The sequence below is a fragment of the Cygnus olor genome, chromosome 18 (assembly GCF_009769625.2).
Source record: "Cygnus olor isolate bCygOlo1 chromosome 18, bCygOlo1.pri.v2, whole genome shotgun sequence".
NCBI classification, from domain to species: Eukaryota; Metazoa; Chordata; class Aves; order Anseriformes; family Anatidae; genus Cygnus; species Cygnus olor.
The window spans coordinates 2620467-2639706 of NC_049186.1; the positions used below are offsets into that span (position 1 = coordinate 2620467).

The 19240-nt window shown below is 46.9% G+C and overlaps 1 long non-coding RNA gene across 1 annotated transcript in view; it reads left to right on the forward strand.

Moving 5' to 3' along the window:
• Positions 1–3522: 3522 nt before the first annotated feature.
• LOC121056959 overlaps positions 3523–19240 on the forward strand; it is a 29046-nt gene continuing 13328 nt past the window's right edge. Inside the window, exon 1 of the long non-coding RNA XR_005813577.1 lies at positions 3523–3686. This is a non-coding gene — a long non-coding RNA (uncharacterized LOC121056959). The remainder of the gene's footprint in view (positions 3687–19240) is intronic.

The window sequence follows — 19240 nt, forward strand, 5'->3', positions numbered from 1 at the left end:
TTTTCTAGGCAGCTGGCCAGTGCTTTACAAAGGTTTTCTATAGCGCAACTGGAACATGCGTTCAAAGGCACGGCCGGGCTTTGAGAGGGGCTTAGCAGGTGGTGAAACCACTCAGCACCATCCAGGCCTGGAGACAAGGTACCTGTTCCCAAAAAGCCCCGTGCAGGTTGTGCATGCTTCACTCCAACAATGCTGGAAGAGATACAAACCCTGAGGCGCCTCTGTGGGACACGTGTCCCCCCCTCCAGCTTTGGGGCTGTAACATGGCAGTCCAGCAAAAGTGTCTTTATTTGTCAAAATGGACTCCAGGAGTCAATCTCTAATGGAATTTAAGTGGGGGCTGTTTCCTCATAGCCCTGGGAGAACACAAACTAGCTTTGGCAGAAAAAGGTATGAAAGCAGAGGAGGCACAGAACTGCTCCATCAGACATCCTGACTCACTGGGAGGAATTGTGGCCTGGTTTAGGGTTAAGGGGAACAGCAAGGGAGCTGAGGGGGGCATAGGAGACATCTGTGGCTTACATGATAGGACTTTAAGGTCCCAGATAGTATGTATACATGCCTGGGAGAAGCATGTTGCTTTTATGACTTTTGACCTGGGATATGAAATTTGCTATTATTGGTTGAAGCCTAAGGTCTGGACACATGGGTATGTGTGAGGGTGGAGGTGCAGGATGCAGTCAGATGTTCCTAAAAAGAAGCAGCAGAGAGAGGTGAAGCCCTTGTTTCCTGGCATTTGGTGTTTTCCCTTTCTCTTTGGGGGGTTTTCCCTTTACTCCTTTCGGGTTACTTTCCATTCAGAAAGACCATTGCTTTTTCCCAGTGCCCCCAGCCCTCAGGCAGCACCACCATTAGCTGTTGGATGCCCTGTTGAAGGGCTTGCTTCAGGAATAAGAGTTAAGCTCTCCTGGCTTCTGGTTTGTAGGGTGGAACTGCTTTGCTGGGATGGGCACACTGCAACACCCTCCCTGCAGTTCAGCTCCCGGCACGGATGCGGTCTGGGAACAGGAGACCTCATTCCCAAGGAATTTGCTGCTGTTATTTGGCCTTAATTTTCCTTTGCTCAATTTCATCTCATTATGCAGTTACACCCTGCCGGGCCATGTGGCAGCACTCTAACAGGTATTTAAAATGTTCCAGAGCGAGCCAATTGGTGCGTTTAAAATCCATTCCAGACCATGACATAATATATTTTCAATACACTCAAATTTGTCAAGTTACATTGGGACTGAAGAGACACGGACCAATTGCACAGCAACTTCTGCTCGCAGTCAGATGGGTGCTGTGCCCACCATGTGTGTCCTGTGCCTGCAGGGCTAGCTGTCCCCTGCGTGCTTGGGACCCATCAGTGCAGAGCCATGGCTCCTGGAGCTCCCCTGGCCATCACGCATCTCTGCCAAAACACATGAAGCTGCAGCTACAGCAGCCTTTTGATCTTGTTTGCACAGTTGCTGACATGGCAATGCGTTGGTTTAAACGCTTTAGGTGTCATCCCGGTGTTAAGATTAAATGTCATTGATAATACTCTGAGTGCTGCCTTTTTTATTTCCTTTTTTCTTTGGCTCTGTATTTATACGGCAACAATCAAGTGCTGAGAAGTACTGGGAGGAAATAATCGTGGTGCCACACTGGAGAGGTGGCAGGAGGAGGGGAGCTGTGGGCTGGCGGCACCGTGCCTTCCCCAGGCACTTGCAGCCTCAGTGGGGATCAGGCAGCAGCACACACCCGAGCTTGGTCCAGGACCCCAAATCCATTAACAGGAGCTGCGAGCTGCTCTCGGGGTTTGCTCTCTGCTCAATCACTGCCTTTCATCCTCCCTCACTTCTCACAGCTGCCCAGGACAGCTGTATGAGGGCTGTGGAAGTGTGACCAAAACTTGATGTTTTCCCCTTGAAGCTGGGACAAGGACCTGGAGGTGGGGATGCAGTTCCTCCTCCTGAAGCAGAGGCCCCAATTTCTGCCCCAGGGCCAAGCTGCAGCCCAGGCAGGCATCGCCCAGCCCTCGACCTGCTCAGCAGCAGCCTGGGCCCTGGGGACATCAGTGGCAGCAGGACCAGCCATGTCTCCCTGCATCCACCTCCCCAGGCCCTTCTTGCTTGTGATGAAATCCACCATTGCACACAGTTAAACTGGTTTCCAGATTCACTGCAGAGCAGCAGGCCCTTTCTGCATCTGAGCTGCCTAAAATGATGTAACTTGAGTGGGAAAAGCCTGCAGCTGCTGCAGCCCAGGAGGGAAGAGGCATCAGTGCCATGATGCTGCCCCATAGCTGAGCTTGTAGCAATATGACTTTCAAACATCTTTAAATCATTTTTCTTTAGAAAACTAAGCGTGACTTCACATATCACACAGGCAAATAAGCAGTTGCTGGGCAAGAAAGAAACTGCTTGTGATCTGAAGGCTTGTCTCAATCTCAATGACTTTGCATTAATTATGTGCCACGTGCTTTCCTGAGTAGCGATGCTTTCCTGAAACATGGTCTTAGGTTAGCCATAATATCCTGCAGATAAACATTTCCCCCCTCCTTGTATCTACAGAGTGGTAGCTTTGGACTACATATTTATAGACAGACCCTGAGCTATAAATTGGACATTTCTGCCGCACGCGTTCCCTTAAGGGCCAATAAGACTACACACATCAGCTAAGTAATATTTTATTAGGACTTTCTTTAATGACTTCAAGAGTGCTTGTTCTTTCCCCCAACCAGCAAAGCATGAATAACATAAGTCTACAATTAATTCTGAATTACTCATACAGTGGACTCCATTTTCCTTTGCATTCAGGACAAGTTTTAAAAAGTTATTGCTTTCCCCCTCCTTTCTCTCTCTCTCTCTCTTTTTTTTTTTTTTAAAGACTTCTTTAATCAGACCAAATGGAGCTTAAAAGTACTGGAAATGTCTGGTTTTCTTTCATTCTCAGCCTGTTCAAAATCAAGCTAACGACAAGGGACAAGAAAACTGCTTTGCATTTGCTAGCTGAGAAAAGGAACGTGAGGCAGAGGGACTCCTCTGCATGGTGCTGATGTTCGCACACGGGTGGGAATCTGGGGGCAACTCTGCTGGACCCCTGTGGAAAGACAGAGGTGGTTGCTTTACACATTAAACCTATGATTTGTGACCTGCCCAAGAGTGATGATTTTAGGGTGAGTTTAAAAAGTCCAGAGAGCTGGGCTGAGGCTTGAGGCAAGTCCTGAACGTGATGGGCTTGACCCCAGACTTGGTTAATGGTGAGGACCCCAATCCAGCCAGGTGTTAATGAATGGCAGCTCCCCCGAGACCCAGAACCAGGCTGGGACAGCCCAAAGCTGGGGCTTAATCACTTCCAGATGTGCTTGGGGCTGCCTGCTCCCTCTCCACAGCCTGGTACTAAATGTTTGATCTACTAATCACCAGCAAACATGGGAAACACCTGAAATGTCCTTATGCAGTCAGCCCCCAGCACTTGTTGCAGGTAACTGCATGGCCTTCATCATTCAGTCTTCCAAATGAAGCCACCTGGGGGGGTAAGGCTGCTGTGGAGCAGCTGCAGGCTGTCTACCACTGCCTGTGGGACATGGGAACCATGGTGAAAAGCTCCCACTTTAAGGCACCCTGGCCCCTTTTTCAGTTTGGTTGAGAAGAAGGTAGTAGCAGCTTGTTAGACCTGCTAGAGAGAGGAGAACTGATCCCTGTTTCCCACTGAGTGAGGTAATTCCTTTACTTTTTTTTTCTTTCTCCCAAGAATTTGAAAGGATTCACATTTAGCAGAAAATGCTTGGTTTATGAATGTACTTTTATGGGGGTGGGTTATAAAGCACAGAGAGAGACTCTAATATTACTGTTGAATTTGTTAAATGCATTTTTAAAGGTAAGGTAAATAGATGTGGTACTGAAAAGCTGGCAGGGACTGAAAAAATCAAAACAGCTTATTTTGAAAGTATTTAAAAAAAGAAAAAAAAGGATCCTGTATTTATTTATTTGTATTGAAATAACTTGATGTAGAAGCTGTCACCCAGATCTATGTGCAGTTGCCCTGTGCACAGGGCAGTGGTGGCTGTGTTTCCAACCTGGGTGATGGGATGAGGATGCACACACACACAACCTGCAGGGATGTTGGTCCCAGAACCTCTGAAAGCAAGACCCTGCTCTGAGGAATGTGCTCGAACCCAGTCCCCTGGGGAGCTGGCAGGGCTCTGCACGCTGACGCCGGCCATTTGCGCCGCACTCCGTATATCTGCCTTAGCTCAAACCTCCCTGCTGCGCAGCCAGCTAATCCTCTGGGAAGCGCGCAGGGCTCAGCTCCTCTGTGTGGTGTTGTTTTTTTTTTTTTTTTTCTGTTTAGTCTAGACTATGAGACTCAGTGGCGCGGTGACTTCGTGGGTTGGTGATGGATTTACTGGGGGTGGGATGTGGTGAACAGGGGGTATTTATGCACATGTGCTGATGCACCCACGCCCCCTTTGAGCGTGTTTCGGGCATGGTTGCTGAACCCTGTGTGGATTGCTGGCTTCCCTTTATTGCCCTCCTGCCTGCAAAGACCTGAATTACCTTTTTTTGTGGGAGGCTGGGACAGTGGGCAAAGTGAAAGTATTTTTAAAGTAAATTGATTTTCTGTCCTTTGGGAGTTGGTGGTAAGTGAGCATGGGAGAATCTTTCTGGGGGTCCTTCACCCAGTGCTGTGCAGCAGCGTGGCTTGAAGAGTCTAAGGTCACCGACCCACTGATGCACCTTTCTGCCCTCTACAAAATGTATACTGCTTTCCTCACCTGAGAGGCGGGCTCTGGATAGTGAAAGCTCCTTTTCTCAGCTGATGAACTGCAAAGACAAAGAAGTAGCACTTGCACTGTCTTCGTTTTATGTTTCCACCCACATCACTGCTAAGACATTTAAGAGTCCAATGTCATAGACAAGCAAGATGTATCCAGCTGTGTTCTTATTCCTCAGCAGAAGGTTGTGGGGAGGGTGGTATTAGTTGGCTTTCAGTTGACTAAAAAAAGCTACCTGAGGCATCAGGCTCCCATTGAAGCATCTCATGAAATCCCTTACATTTCACCATGTTGTGAGAAGTCCAACTCAACATTGTGCCTGTAGCTCTTCTGTGCTATGCCCATCTTCTTCCCAGTCCTTGGTTTTCCTTGTTCCCTGTCCAGCACCTTTCAGACTTTGGCATGACCCCAGGTGGTCTTCCTGCAGGGGGTGGCCCTTCCCTTTCTCATGTCCTGACTTTCACGTGCCAACCTATGGCGTGTGCTTCGCCCTGCGGCTGCCTTGCTCATGTGTACATTGACCCATGAACGTGTCAGCAATGAAATGGCTGCTCACCACCCCCTTCATTGTTCACCCAAAAGCTGTCCAGTCTGTTCACCAGACCCAAATCACAGTGAATAACATAGAGATAAGAGAAAATGTCTCTTATTACCAGGGTCCCCAAACCTCCAGTAATTTAGGGGATGGAGTTCATAGCATACAGTACTTGTGTGGTGGTGTCCCCCCACTCGTCGCCACCAATCCATTCATTTAGTCTGGGTGTTCCTTGTTGAAATGCACATAAACTGAATAAATTTATTTCTTGACAAGAATAACATCCAGCATCCGCTGCTCTTCCTGAACTACATCCAGATTGCCCAGTGAGCATTTAGTTGGACCAGTAATTATTCCTGCCTTCATTTAAAATAGATTTTTCTGCTTCCATAAAAGACTTAACAATGTAAACATCTCCCTCCCTAAGGTATTAGGCTTTCTTTGCCTTTATTTTCTTTTCACATCCAGTCCATTCCCTGTTGACTTTCAGGTTTAGCACGTTATGTTCTGCAGCCACTTTGTTCTGTGGAGCCTTTGTTGTTCCCTGTTCTTCCTCCAGGCAATCCCTTGCTTTATTTATAGGGCATCGCCTGTACATTGCACACCCACGCTGCTTCCTGCTTGCAGGCATGTGCTGCAGAAGGGACCTTCTAAGGTACAGCAATTATTCTGTCATGCATAGCTCCCCTTTTGCCACCCTGGAGCTGTTACAACCCCATCAAAAAAAAAAAAAATCAATAATACCTAGAAAGGAAAAGTCTGCAGTGTTCTCTAAAAAATGAAAAATTCTCATGGGAGATGAGGATGGAAACACATGTTCCTCCTTTCCCCCCTCCTAAATGTGAGCAGGAGTGGAAAGTACTAACCCACAGACATTCTGGCACAACTGGGTAGCACAGTGTATTTTCCAAGTCTCATTCTTGATTGACCTGAAGGTGAGGCTGCTCCTGATATACACCTATGTAAGCAGGAGTAGGATCGGGTGGTTTATCTCTCCTCCAACAGGGGAAAAGCCCTTGTAGTGTCATGGGAAGGGCAGAACAAGGACACTCAGGTCTCTCCTTTTACTTGCTTGATCCGTGGCCATTTTATCCCAGGGTGCCTTCTGCTGTTCCACATCCAGTACCTGTTTCCAGTCAGTCTCCCTCCATGTCTCTGTGCCAACGCAGATTTCAGTGGCACTTCCCTGATTTATGGTGCTGCATGAGGCTGAGTTGAATTTTTAAGCAATGCTATTTAACCCAGCGTAACTATGGCCTTCATCCTGCTGAAGCCCAGGTTCCCTCACAAATCCACTGACACTTCTAAAGATATTTTGATAACACACAAACCTCTAGGGGTGCTGGACGTTGCCCTTATCCTTGAGGCTTGTTGGCACAAGCTGCCTCTTACTTGAATGCTTGCTATCTGCTGACCCTCCAAGGAGGCTGGAGACCTTTTTGTACCTGCAGAAGCCACATCTCAGCAGCATGGGGGAAACAGTGGATCCTCTAGTTGAATTGCTGGCTTTTATTCAGTGTGCCTGGTAAGCCACTAAATTTTGTTTGAATTCAGTCTTTCTGCCACTTCTCTTCCTATGAACAACCTATAGTATAGATATAGCAACAGTGAGTAGAAATAAGTGACAAATCAGTTCCTTCATAGTGGGTGCACGCTTGTTTGTCTTTAAAGGAAATCTCAAAATTGAGTCTTTGAAAATGTGTCCAGCTGAGTTCTAACTTAAGAACAATTGAGAGAGATTCTGTCAAAACCCCCAATTTTAGAAATTGATTTAGGGAGCTCTGGAACCTGTCCCTCGGTGCCTGGCTCATTTGGAGGTAGCTCTCTGGAGGTAGCCCTGGATCACTATTAAATGATAATTGCAGTTTAGGATAAGCAACACTTCAGGTGTCACGAGACCAGCTAGGATTGGTCAAAGCCTGTACCTAAGGATTATTCAAGTTCACAAGTGCAGGCAGCCCTCACAGGCTGCAGCACGCTTTGGCTCTGTGCAGGTTTTTGGGACCAGCCCTTTGTCCCCCAGCACCGGCAGCCCCCAGGCATGTCTGCAACTTCCCCATCCCCCTTTCCCTCCCCCAACCCTGCTTCTCACATCCCGAGTTCATCAGTTTAAATCGCATCTTGGTGTAAATTGATTTCATTCCAGCCTCTGCTTCCACCTCTGCCTTGCCTTTAAATTGTATCTAGTCTTAAATCAATCTTATTCCAGCCCTCAGCTGCTGCACTCTTTATTCTTCCATTTCAACTGCAGCTGCTCTTAAAGGGCCCTGGCTCGGGGATGAGTTTCTCTCCCAGCCCCTGCTACCTTCTTGCTCCATTTAAATCACCTCCAATATCAAGCAGCACTCACCTTCCCATCCTCCCAGCCCTCGCTTGCTCACAGCTTAGCCAGTTAATGTTTCCCCTTTGCAGCTCATCTGGTTTTAAACCAATTGTATTATTTCTTTCATCTCCATAATGTTCTAAATTATTCCTTACTTTCTGGCCTCTCCTGAATTTCCTCTTTCTCCCTCCGTGTTTCAATCTGTGGTGGCAGTCATAAGCAATGCTTTTGGAAATGTGATGTGATGGCTGCTGAATGCAGCGTGCGGGGCAGGAGGACAAACCACGGCTGTCCCAGCAGAGCTGGGGCTTAAAGAGGGGACTGTGGGAGAGGGAAGAAGGATTCTCTTCTGGTTGGGGCTCTTGAGTTGGGTTATAAAGTGATTCAGGCACGTGCGTGCAAGTTTGGGAGGTCCGTGATGTAAATAGATGCTTTTGGGGATTTGCAAAGGAGTGTGACTGAGAACAGCTTTTGGGTTTTCAACAAACTCAGCAAGACTGACTATGAAGGTCCCAAGTTGTACTGATGCTTAGAGCTGGAAGCAAAAAGGTGCCACGTACCTGCTGGTTTTTCCATGAGGTGTGAGAGGGCAAAAAAGCTGTATCTTTAAAGTGATTCCATGCAGGCTGCTAAAGAGGAAGGTTCCCAGACACCAGAGATGGTGATGTGACCAAATCCCACCATCTTCTGGTAATAATCAGGTGCCTCCATGTCATAGTAGCCTGTGGAAATCTCTTCGCAGTCACCTATGCTTTGAGATGACATGCAAGAACCTACAGTTGCCCAAGGATCTATTTCTTAAAACTACCAAGGACTTGAATTTGTCAGCAGTCTCAGTAGACCCTAATTTCATGTGTTCACATGCATATACAGGTTTATTTTCAGAAAAGAAAGACGTAAAACATTCCTTTGTCCTTTCTCATTGAGTGTGCATGGTGGTAGTAACTGGCCACAGCTATTCTCCAGGTCTCTGGTGGCAGGGTTGGTTCACCAGCATCTCTGCACTGGGTGTGAAAGGTCTGGTATCCACTACTGGAATCACCCCTGAATGTCACCTGTGGTGGTTGTCACCTGTGGTGGTACGAAGGTATCAGGGAAGGTGTCACCATCCACTCTGTGCATGCAGGACCATCAGGAGGTGGCTCCTGGTAAAGCCATTCAGCAGCTCTTGGTCAAAGGCTTTGAATGATTACTGAACAATATGGACTGTGCTCCAGGTCCTTAAGGGTCTGTGTAAGCATCCTGGGCTCTACGGCTGTCAACAATGTTCCTAGAGCCTCTGGAGACTTCAGTCAATTTGAGCTCACTTTGGGAAGGGAACGAGTCCAAAGACAGGAGGAAGAAGGACAATGAGTCCTTCAAGCTGAAGATAATTCATGCAAAATCAGATTAATGTGGATCGCTGCCTTGTGACCCTGTGTCAATCCCCTGAAGCCTCCAGAAGAGCTCTTATTTCCTTCGACGTGCCTTGGTTCAGGCGCTAGCTGATCACTAGGCAGCTGGAGGAGCTGCCTGACTCAGATGCTCCAGGGTGAATGCAGTTGGTTAGGATGTCTCTGTTCCCTGTGCTTTCTCCCTTAGGAATTTAAGGGTGTAGTTCTGTGTTAATGAGCAGACCTGGTGCATTTTTGGGCCTGAACAAGGCAATTAGCACAGTCTGTGGCAGATCAGCAGTAAGTATTCCCACACTCACAGAGGTGCTCTAATTGAATCTTCACTGTGTCCCTGCATCCCAAAGGCTCTGGTCATGGCAATGTTGCACAGTGGGTCCTTCCCTAAAGGATACCATCATTTAACAGACAAATATTGTCCATCAGACGTCTGGCCTCTTTATCTAAAAGCAAGGTATGCGTGGTGTTGTTGATGGATTTGGAAGCCAGAAAGACCTAATGGTAAATGTCTCTTTCATTTTTGCTGATAAAATCCTACCCTTCTAATTAAACTTACCTGGTAACATCATCAGGTGATAAGTGTGTTGTGTTGCTGTGTGGTGACTTACACTGTGAGTGCTGACTTACAGCAGCTTCAGGTTGGGCCCAGGTTTTTCTTGGATTTGTTAATTCTTAAATGTAGATGCCCAGCAGTGGCTAGAGAAACAAATACCTGAGTTCTCAACTTGTCTGACACCCCAAAGGTGCAATGAGATGTCCTGGCTGGTGTGAGCAGGGCTGTGACTAGAGCTGGGCATGCAGAAAGCTGAAGCCTCCTCTGTGGAGGAGATGGTTAGAGACAAAGCGCTCCATCCATCAAGCTGTAATGTCACTGCAGGTGTTGGATGGTTCAGCCCCAGGGACCCCCAAAACAGCCCCAGGATAACATCAGGTGTGAGCCTTGCAAGGCCATGCTCTGTGGAAGGGCAGTGTCACCTCTTCATTCCTCCTCTTGGCACCAGTGTCACTGGCTGTTGGCCCTGTTGAGTGGTAAAAGCAGAAACTGAAAATGTTGGGAAGACATGTTGTAGCAGCTCAGACCTTCTGTAGTTTGGTGCCAGGAAGGCTGGCAAGGTGCACGCAGCTTTGAGGCACACTGATACCTCCAGTCTGCCCTGCACAGCACAACTTGCCGATGGAAGTAGCTTTTATCACTTCCATTTTATGGATAGCAAGTGAATTTTTTGTTAGACCTGAGCCACAGGAGGCTGGGGAGATTTTGGGAAAGTGTTCCTGCCTGGAGGAAAAAAAAAAAGGGAAAAAAAAAAATCTTGTAGGCAACCTGGCCAAAGTTTCGGATCAAATTAATGTTACAGAGGATAAGAACTGCTATTCTGATGATTCCTGGCCTGCATTTTGAACAAGTTTACCAGTGAATCTTTTAACCACCAAAAGAACGGACAAAAGTGGCGAAAAACATATAAAGCAAGGTAGGTGGGATTTTGGTAAAAGAAAATGCAGCTCACAGGCAGGCTCCAAGCCAGTCGCCCAGGCTGTCAGGCCAGGCTGCAAAAACAAAGTGAATCAACAAAGAAGCATTCAGAGCTCAGAGGAGCAAGCTATAGCAAATAGGTTATTGTCATAAGCATTTTTGCTGGGATTTACACATGTGGTTAGCATCAGCTGGCTCAATAGCACACAGTGCTCCCCACTCAGGCTTTGATTTCTCAGTCAGTTGCTTGCATGCCCCATGGGTACCCTGCTGCAGCAAGGGATGAGCCTGTGCTGGCACAGGGGATGCCAACTCCAGCAAAGACCTAGAGGTGTCTGCAGCAGAAAATCTGGACATAAATCTTCAGAAAATAGTGATGTGTAAGAATAAAGAGTTGCTGAGGAATTTCTATTGTCTAAGTGTTCACTAGCTTTCTATGAGTTATTCTTCTCCAGGAATTTCAGGAAATCTCTATTAGAGGTTGTCTGCATTGAATTTTTTTCCCTGTTGGGGTAGGACACTGGTATCTGCTGCCATGGTGTTCATGCAGGACTGAGCCATCCCCACGCTCATCAGGAATCCAACCTACAGGACACTTTTCTTGCCCAGTACCTATGTGGAGCAGCTGAGGAGATGGAAAGAGAGCTTGTACCAGATACTGTTATTTTTTTGGTACCCCTGGCTCGGCCATGCTATGCTGGAGGTGGTTTCCCTTTTCTGTCTTTGTTGATTACCCATTAGGAGCAGGCATTTCTTCTATTTTTCCTCTTCTAAACTCTCACCTTCAGGCTGAGAGAGTTGAGTTCTTTATGCCCTGTCCTGCCTCTGCAGGGGATGGGAGTAGGAGGAAGCACGCGAGGCAATGAGAGGGAACGCTGTGCAAGCGTGAGAAGCGGTTCCAATCGGGGCATTCAGTGTCCACATACTTGATCAGTATCATTAGCTGGAGCTGGACAAGGTTGCAGAATTTGTCTTGCGCTGATTGATTTTTGCTTCTTTGCTGGAAATCTGGCAGGATCCTTGCCCAACGTGTTGGACAGGCCTGATCTAAAGCCTGCACTGTCGGACAGAAGCCTGTTCTGTTTGGTTTGCAGCAAGCTATTCTGTCTCCTAGCCAAATCCTGGGCCTTAAATCGAAAAGGAGAGCAAATACAAGCCTTCTGTATCCCCTGTTCAGTACAGGCAGCCTAATCTGTTATACTACTCATCGTGTCTTTTTCTTTTTTTCCCCCACTTTTTTTTTGGTAGTGGGCAGTTGAGAGGAGCATGGAAGCACCTCAGGGCTTTCAAACTCTTTCCCACAGGAATTTCAGAAGCAGTTGACAATTGTAATCTCCTGTGTAATGTATGTCAGAGGTTGGGGGCCTGGAGATGGGGGGGCTTTTCCTGTTGTGTAAGAACAAGCAGGTAGATGTGAGAGAGACGCTAGCAGTGGCCTTACTAGGAGAGAGCCAGCAGAAGCTCAGTCTTTGTTAGACACCAGAAATTTCACAGGGAAACTCGTCCTTGGGGACACAGGTCAGGTTTAACTGGTTTCTCCACTCAGGGAGCTATTCCTTTATATCACATAAATAATTACATTTACTCTGACAAGGAAAAATGTCTCCAAGATGAATTATTCGGTTGCAGCGATGCTCAGGGCTGTTGTTACCCTGAACCCAGGCCATTTTCCAGTCAATCTCCCACTCTATGGGAGCTGCGTTGCTAGCGAAGAACAAACCCTGCATTTCAAGGGCAGCCCTGAGCATCAGGGAAGGAACTTCTCTAGCAGTTTGAAGAAATGTTGGGCCCTTGCAGGTTGGAGAGGGATCATCTGGGTTGCATGTCTTGTAATTGTGCATTAGTTTCTGAGTCTGATATATGAAAAGCTGATTAGCTCTGCAAAAGGTCATGACAGTCCATAGCACTTGCAAATGCTTTTAAAATCCAACAGTGAAAATGAGAATACAAGTTTAAGGACTGCAGTGCTGACATCAATGTTCAGTCCACAAAAAGCACATGGAAACACAAAGCACAGATTTCTGCGTGCCCAGGCACTTGCTGGGTGCCACAGCTGTGCAGAGAGCCACTGCTGCCCTGCAGAGCAGCCTCCAAAGTCCCAGCAGCCCCATGACAGTGTCAGAGTTTTTCTTGTCTTTGCGATGGATGGAGGCGGTGTTTGCTGTCCGGATAACCCCCTCTGATCTTTTTTTTTTCTCTTGTTCTCTGTTGTTGTTTTGTTTGTTTTTGTTTTATTTTTGTTTTCTTGTTCACTGGGATGTTGTTTTATTTCTTCCTGCATGAAAGGTGACCAGATAGTGTGTGAACATTGGGCTGGGCAGGGAGCGATGATGAATGGGACGTGCAGCTGAAGGATAGTCAGACCTTGACCTGCTCATGGAGCAGCAACTGTGTTTTCCTTTTTTCTTGAGCTTCTTCTGGGACACATGGGGATTCCTTGGTGTCACGGTACAGTGGGATCCGGCTGCTGGAATAAAAGATGGACAGAGAAGTGACGATGTAGGGCTGGGATGGTTTTACCCAGCTTGCTTCTCATGCCTGATGCCCACCTGGGGTTTCTGTTAGCTTTGCAGATGTGGCTATGAGAGCAATATGACTACTTTCATACCGTGGTGAAATAAGGATTAACGATAAATACTATCCTGTTGAAGTTTTTGGAAAACTTGCCAGTGACTTTGCAGGGACTGAGATATTAAACCCAATGCCTCCCTGAAGAGCTACATTTGCCTCTGTGTGCTACATTCAGTCGATGCAGTAATCGTTGAGAGACTAAAATGTGCAGAGTGGGTTAATGCTGTGTTGTACAATCAACTTATTTAGCATTTAGTGTACGCCTGTTTTCTATGGCTGTTAGGTTATGCATAGGGATGGGGCAGAGATTAGCACTGATAGAGGGGGTTGCTTCCTGTGTTTGGGGCAATGCCTATCTATGCAGATGGGCTTTTTTTTTTTTTTTGCTATGAAATGCCTGTTTTGTATGGTAATCCTTCTAAAGCAAGGCCATTTTGGAGGTACAGTATGGAGAAAAGGATTGCACATCATAAGTGATATCATAGTTACCAGGCGCACAAATAAATTACTGACTTTCCTCCTGTTGGTGGAGGCAGGCCGTCTAAAAATGTGTTTGAAGGCTGCCCGGTTCTCATTTATAATCGGGTTTCCTACAGAACAAATAAAAGCCAAATGGGAGTGATGGAAACTACTCGGGAACAATCCAGGCTGTATAATTGGCTTTCACACTCCCTCTCTACCACCCTAGAAGCCAAACTCACTAACGTCTTTCAGTGACTTCAGGGCTGAACAACATTGTCCCACTGGTTCTTTTTATACAAATAATTACCCATGACCCATCCAGAGCTGCGTGAATCTGGGGATACCAGAGCTTTTTGCAAATATTGATGAATGAAGTGCGATTGTCCCATGGTCCTGAGCAATGGGTAGCCATTCCTTCAATTCCATGGTCATTTTGAAATCCCCCCCCCGCCTTGCTGCCAGGGTTGGGTGGAAGATGATTTTTTTTCCCCACAGGAATTCCCAGGGGGTTGAAAAGGACTCCAGTTCCAAATGGGCATATAACATTCAAATCCTGAAACACAAAAAATAGCTTATCACAATAAAATGCATCGATACAAAATATTTCATAGGTCTAAATATTTTTTTTCCATAGCCATTTGCTGTAGAGCTGCCTGAAATGTATGAGACTTAGTTGTGCTGAGTGAAGCACCCTGCAACTCAAATGTCAAAACTGTCCTTTTTTTAAATGCTGCCTGGCTTGTTTCAACTGGCAAAGTTTAGAAAAATTTGCATTTTTGATGAATGAGCACTTGGAAGATGGGGAAAAGGTGCAACTCAGGTCATCTGAAAGTGTTTGATCAGCTCCAGCTCGCTCTATCAGAGCTGGTGGCTCCTCAGAACAGCACAGCTACAGGGAGGTGTCCTGGCTCCTGGAAAACAAGCTGAGCAACAGTTCTGGGCTGTCTTCTCTGCCTGTGCAAGGAAAATATCTTTTTGCTGCTGAAGGTGCCATCAGCCAAAGTACACATCGTGCATCCAGCTGCCTACCTGCCGAGGGAGCAGCATCAGGCCAATACCGACAGCTGGAAAATCCCAGCACCAGGGGGTGGCTGAGCTGCTGGGATCGTACGTGGACACAGAAAACAGTGAATGAATGCTGGCATGGGAATGCCTTGTCCTCGGCCAGCATGGTCCCTGTGCAGTGTGGAAGCTCCCAGGTGTTTTATCATACCTTGCTTCTTGACAGAAGAGCAAAACTGATTGCCCCTCTGTGTACTTCTCTAATAGTAAGTAATTTGGAGGATGCTGAGAGCAAGCACTTGGGTGATTTGCCTCTATTCTCAATCTCATAGACAATTATCAGCTCAGCCTCCTTGCACAAAGTGGACTCAGTTTGTCCCCCATCCGTCCTCTGGGGTGACACAGCCTGGAGCCCACCCTGAAGGAAGCAGAGAAGCTCTTTCCCAGAGCCCCGTGTTTCAGAGGAACCAACAGCAGCTGTATTTATTTCTGAAGGAAGGAAGGATGTGCCCTGTGCTAAAGATATAATCCATACCTTTTCATAGAAAACATTCAGAGTAGAAGTCCAGAAGACCCCAGGTGATGCAGAAGTCCATCAGTAGGGATGCTCAACCTGCGAAAGAGGAGGATTGAGGCCCACAACCCCCTCCTCACTGATGGGAGTCCTTTACTGCCCCATCTCTCATTCCATGTCCCTTAGAACCCAGCATGGTTACAGGACAAGAGAGCTTTCTTCAACATCTGGGAGCAATTAGAAAAATCCAGTCAGTAAAAGTGGTGGGGAGAAGTGACAGTAAGAAATGGGGCAAGGAAAGGTAGAGCATAGGTAAGGACTCCACCTTCTTTCTTCCACGGAAGAAATAATGCCATATTATAAAATTGCCTTATTTAGCATAACACATTTGATCCAGAGACACAGTACTCTTGTTTTTTGGGCAGTTGTTTCTCTTGCAATTATTTTTCTATGTCAGTGACTGTGTCCACGGGGTGCAGCCACCTCTCCTGTGCACGTGCCAAACTCGTGTTAAGTCTCTGGGAAGCTGTGCGTGTGTATCAAGAAGAGAACAGATCCCCTTTCTGTTCTCAGGAAGGCTTTGCGTGTGATTTATGAGCCTGGAGAAGGAGCTTGGAATAGCGAAATGCCAAATGAAGGCATGCCCAGCAAGTGAAAGGACAAGGTGAAATCCACGAGCCTTCAGAATTAATTACTGGAACAATGGAGCTGACGCAGTGATGAGAGCTCACCATAGCTGCTCCAGCCAGCTTTAGGTGTAAAGGTGCGTTTGTTCATGGCTCAGGGTTTTCGTCTCAGTGCTGACAGGGTGATAATTCAGTCCTATAAAGCAGCAAATTATCGCTGCCTTCATAGCATTAATTTCCCTCCCTAACAGACACCATAAAAAAAATGAATGCTTTTTCCTCAAGGCCTTGGCGTGGCAAATTTCCCATGGCAGCCCATGAGATAGAGCTTTATCTCCAAAGACATCCTGTAAATAACACATCAGGATCTTCATTCATTAAATAAATCTAATAACACACTCAATTCATAACACAGCATCTTCAACACCCCTTCTAGAGACTATGTTGGTGCTTCCTCTCTTTTGACCCACATGCTGAGCACATTGCATAGGCAGATATAGGTAGGGATGTATGGATAATTATATGTATAAAACAAAGCATGTATGGGGCTGTGGGTATACATGGGCCAGACCTGCTCTCCTCTGTCACTCCTGGAGAGCCCCTGTGTCCCCAGCCCCATCAATGGGTACGATTTCTCATGCTGAGCAGTTACCTGAGGGTCTGCTGCTAAATGCCCTGATCCCACCAGAGATGATTGTGTACTAACATGGGTCATCAGACTTTTGTGAGCTCCGGCTGACTTGCTTCAAGCTTAGTCCTTTTGGTGGGACAGCATTACCAAGATCAGCTGTATCCATTTATCTTTCTAACTGGGAGCCTTCATACATCAAAGCCTGTCTGCAGTACGCAGGTGTCTGTGTGCATAGGATGCTTCCCCCCCCCTTGCTCTGTGCAGTAATCTGTGCTGGTCCACAGCTGTGATGCAACCCATCCACCAGCGTGCTGGAGTGGGGGGAGATGTTTGGGTCAGGAACCATTTCATCCTCAGTTTTGTGGGGATGCCTTCAGTCCAAAAAAGTGGTGGTTGGAAACTGCCTCCCTCTGTTCAGAGCCCACTTGAGTTGTTTATTTTTTTTCAATGTGCCTTTGAAAGCAAAACCCCCTGAAAGCCCCATGGTCTCATCCTCTGTCCCTGGGGGACACTGGGAGGTGACAATGGGTCTGTGCACTCACAGGACAGGGGTTTGAGAAATTTAATTTTATGAGGAAATGCTGAACCATTAGTGAATATAATAATCAATCCTGAAAGATCTGCTGGAGCCCCATGGTGGGTTTGCCCCTGCTCTAATTCATGCTGAAAGGGTGGAATTTTGTGAGAATTGTTTTCAGTTCTAGCAAGATAACATTCCCTCTTTCTTTTCCTTTTTGATTAATATAATAGAGCAAAAGAAAATTAATTTGCCACTGGACTAAATTAGTGGATGTTTCACCATGGTGCACATTTATTATGGTTGAGCACTCCCCTGCTGTACAAGGGACCAAACAGGGGACATTGCAGCGTTTCCTGATTTACTGCTATTTAGGGGCACTGACAGTTTGATAGGACCTCCAGCTTTATTTATTTATTTTAAAGTTTGGCAGAGGGAAAGGGGTGGGAAGGAAAGAAAAAAGAAACCTCAGAAAGAGGCATTGTATTCCTGGTTTTCCTGGTCCGGATTCAAGCAATGTTTTCAGCGGAACCCGCTCCCGTTGGGTCCTCCAACGCTGCGCTTGGTCCCTTTGTCCTCCCAAGGCTGGGGCTGCCTCTCCCTGATCAACTTCATAATTAGCTTCTGTAATAGACCACTTAATCCAGATAAATGCTCGTACTAATTACAAGGGGAAGTTTGGTCAGAGCTGTTCACCTACTGCTGCGCCTCTGCCCTGGGAACTGATACCCACTGGCCCCTCGTTCTGACCACAGCCCCGGGGCTTCAATTAGCCCTGGCAATTCCAACGAAAACAATTCTCCATTTTTCTCATTAAAAGATGAAAGAGAAGAGGAGAGCGCCCCCCTTTACCAAACCCCGTTTAAAAAAAAATAAAAATTAAAAAAAACACTGCGCGATAATTTTGTGCTGCGGAGAAGCCGCTCTGCTTTCATGGCCCCTGATTAGGGAAGACAATGGGATTAGTTCAAACTGAGTTGAGAGGCCTTGACGACTCCTTTGCTGGCTAAATTGCGGACGAGGGTGGATAATGGGAGATTGATTAGGGTTAATAGACTTATTTTTACAGGTCACGCCGCACAGCACTCTGGGTTGCGGTGCTCCAAAACATATTATTGCAAGCCATAAATCACGCAGCTTGGAGGGACTGCAGGGCTCCCTCCCTCCCAATTGTTGCCGAACAATTGACTTTTGTCTCCCTGTTGCTAGTGCTACCACCGTTGCCCCCCATCTTTTGGCAGGGCCTGATCCTGGGGGGCTCAGCACCTCCCCCAGCACAGCCAAGCACCCCGCAGAGCCATGGAGAGGAGCCTGGTGCTTGGCACCACTCAGGATCTGTCCCTGAAAGGCTGCCATGGGGCAGGTGGGATGGATGGGACACTGGGGGTAGGGAAGAGGGGTTGAGTTTTGTAAAGCACATTTTGTGAGTCTTATGCTTGGGTATGAATGGGGACCTTAAGAGCAGCTCTGTGGGACTCCCAGGTTTGTTTTCTCTCATTTCTAAGGTTACCAAGTGTGTTCCAGCAGCTGGAACAACTGCGTGGTGCTGCTGGTCTCGCTCGGGCTCCATTGAAACGAGCCCAGCCAAGGGGAGGTTTCCAAAGCAGCAGAGAGGAAAGGAGTGGCAAGGGGGGCAATGAATTCCCACAAGGTTTTCAGGCTCTTTTGGCTCAAAACATGACCAGAGGGAGCACGTGAAAAGCTAGCATTGCTTATAACCCCATAGGAGCATCGCTTAAATTTCAACTCCAGGTCAATGCTAAGCAGGGTTAATTGCGTATATTGGAAATTGCAGGCATATAGGTTTTGTTTAGAGAAGCCAAAGAGGAATGCTTTCTAACAGGTGGGAAAGGTGGGAAAAGCTTATTCTGTTCGATGCATAGCACTGTTTCCTTCAAGTAAGGCAAGGCTCTGTTCTGTCTTACACCAGGAGAAAGCTTGCTACCTTGCTGGAGCGCTGTGCTTTTGCAAATGTGAGTTCTTCTGGTTTTGTATCACTGTACCTTGGTCTCAAATGGGATATCTTATTTTCTGCAATCGGTAGTAGCTCAAAGTGTGTTATATTATTCCACTGCAATCCACACTACAACAAACTGCAATAAAAATCCCCTCTGACAGCCTGCCACAGAGTTACAAGTGATTGCTGCCATGAGCCGTATCATTAAGTGCCTGCACCGTGGTAAATACTAGAGCTAGAGCTGGAGATTTTTCCACTGGCATAATTATCTGAAGGAAAGTGCCCTGTTTGCAAAATCAAAATTTTCCGCGGGGAAATGCATGGTTTTGTTGTTTTCCTCCCTCCCTGCCTTTCACTGCTTCCCACACAGGCACTGTCACGTCAGAATTTTTCAATTTTGTTTTCCTGAGAAAAGAGCTGGGTTGTTGGTTGTTTTTTTTGTTTGTTTTTTTTTTTTTTTTGACTTCAGAGAACTCGACGCCTGTGCATGGAAATG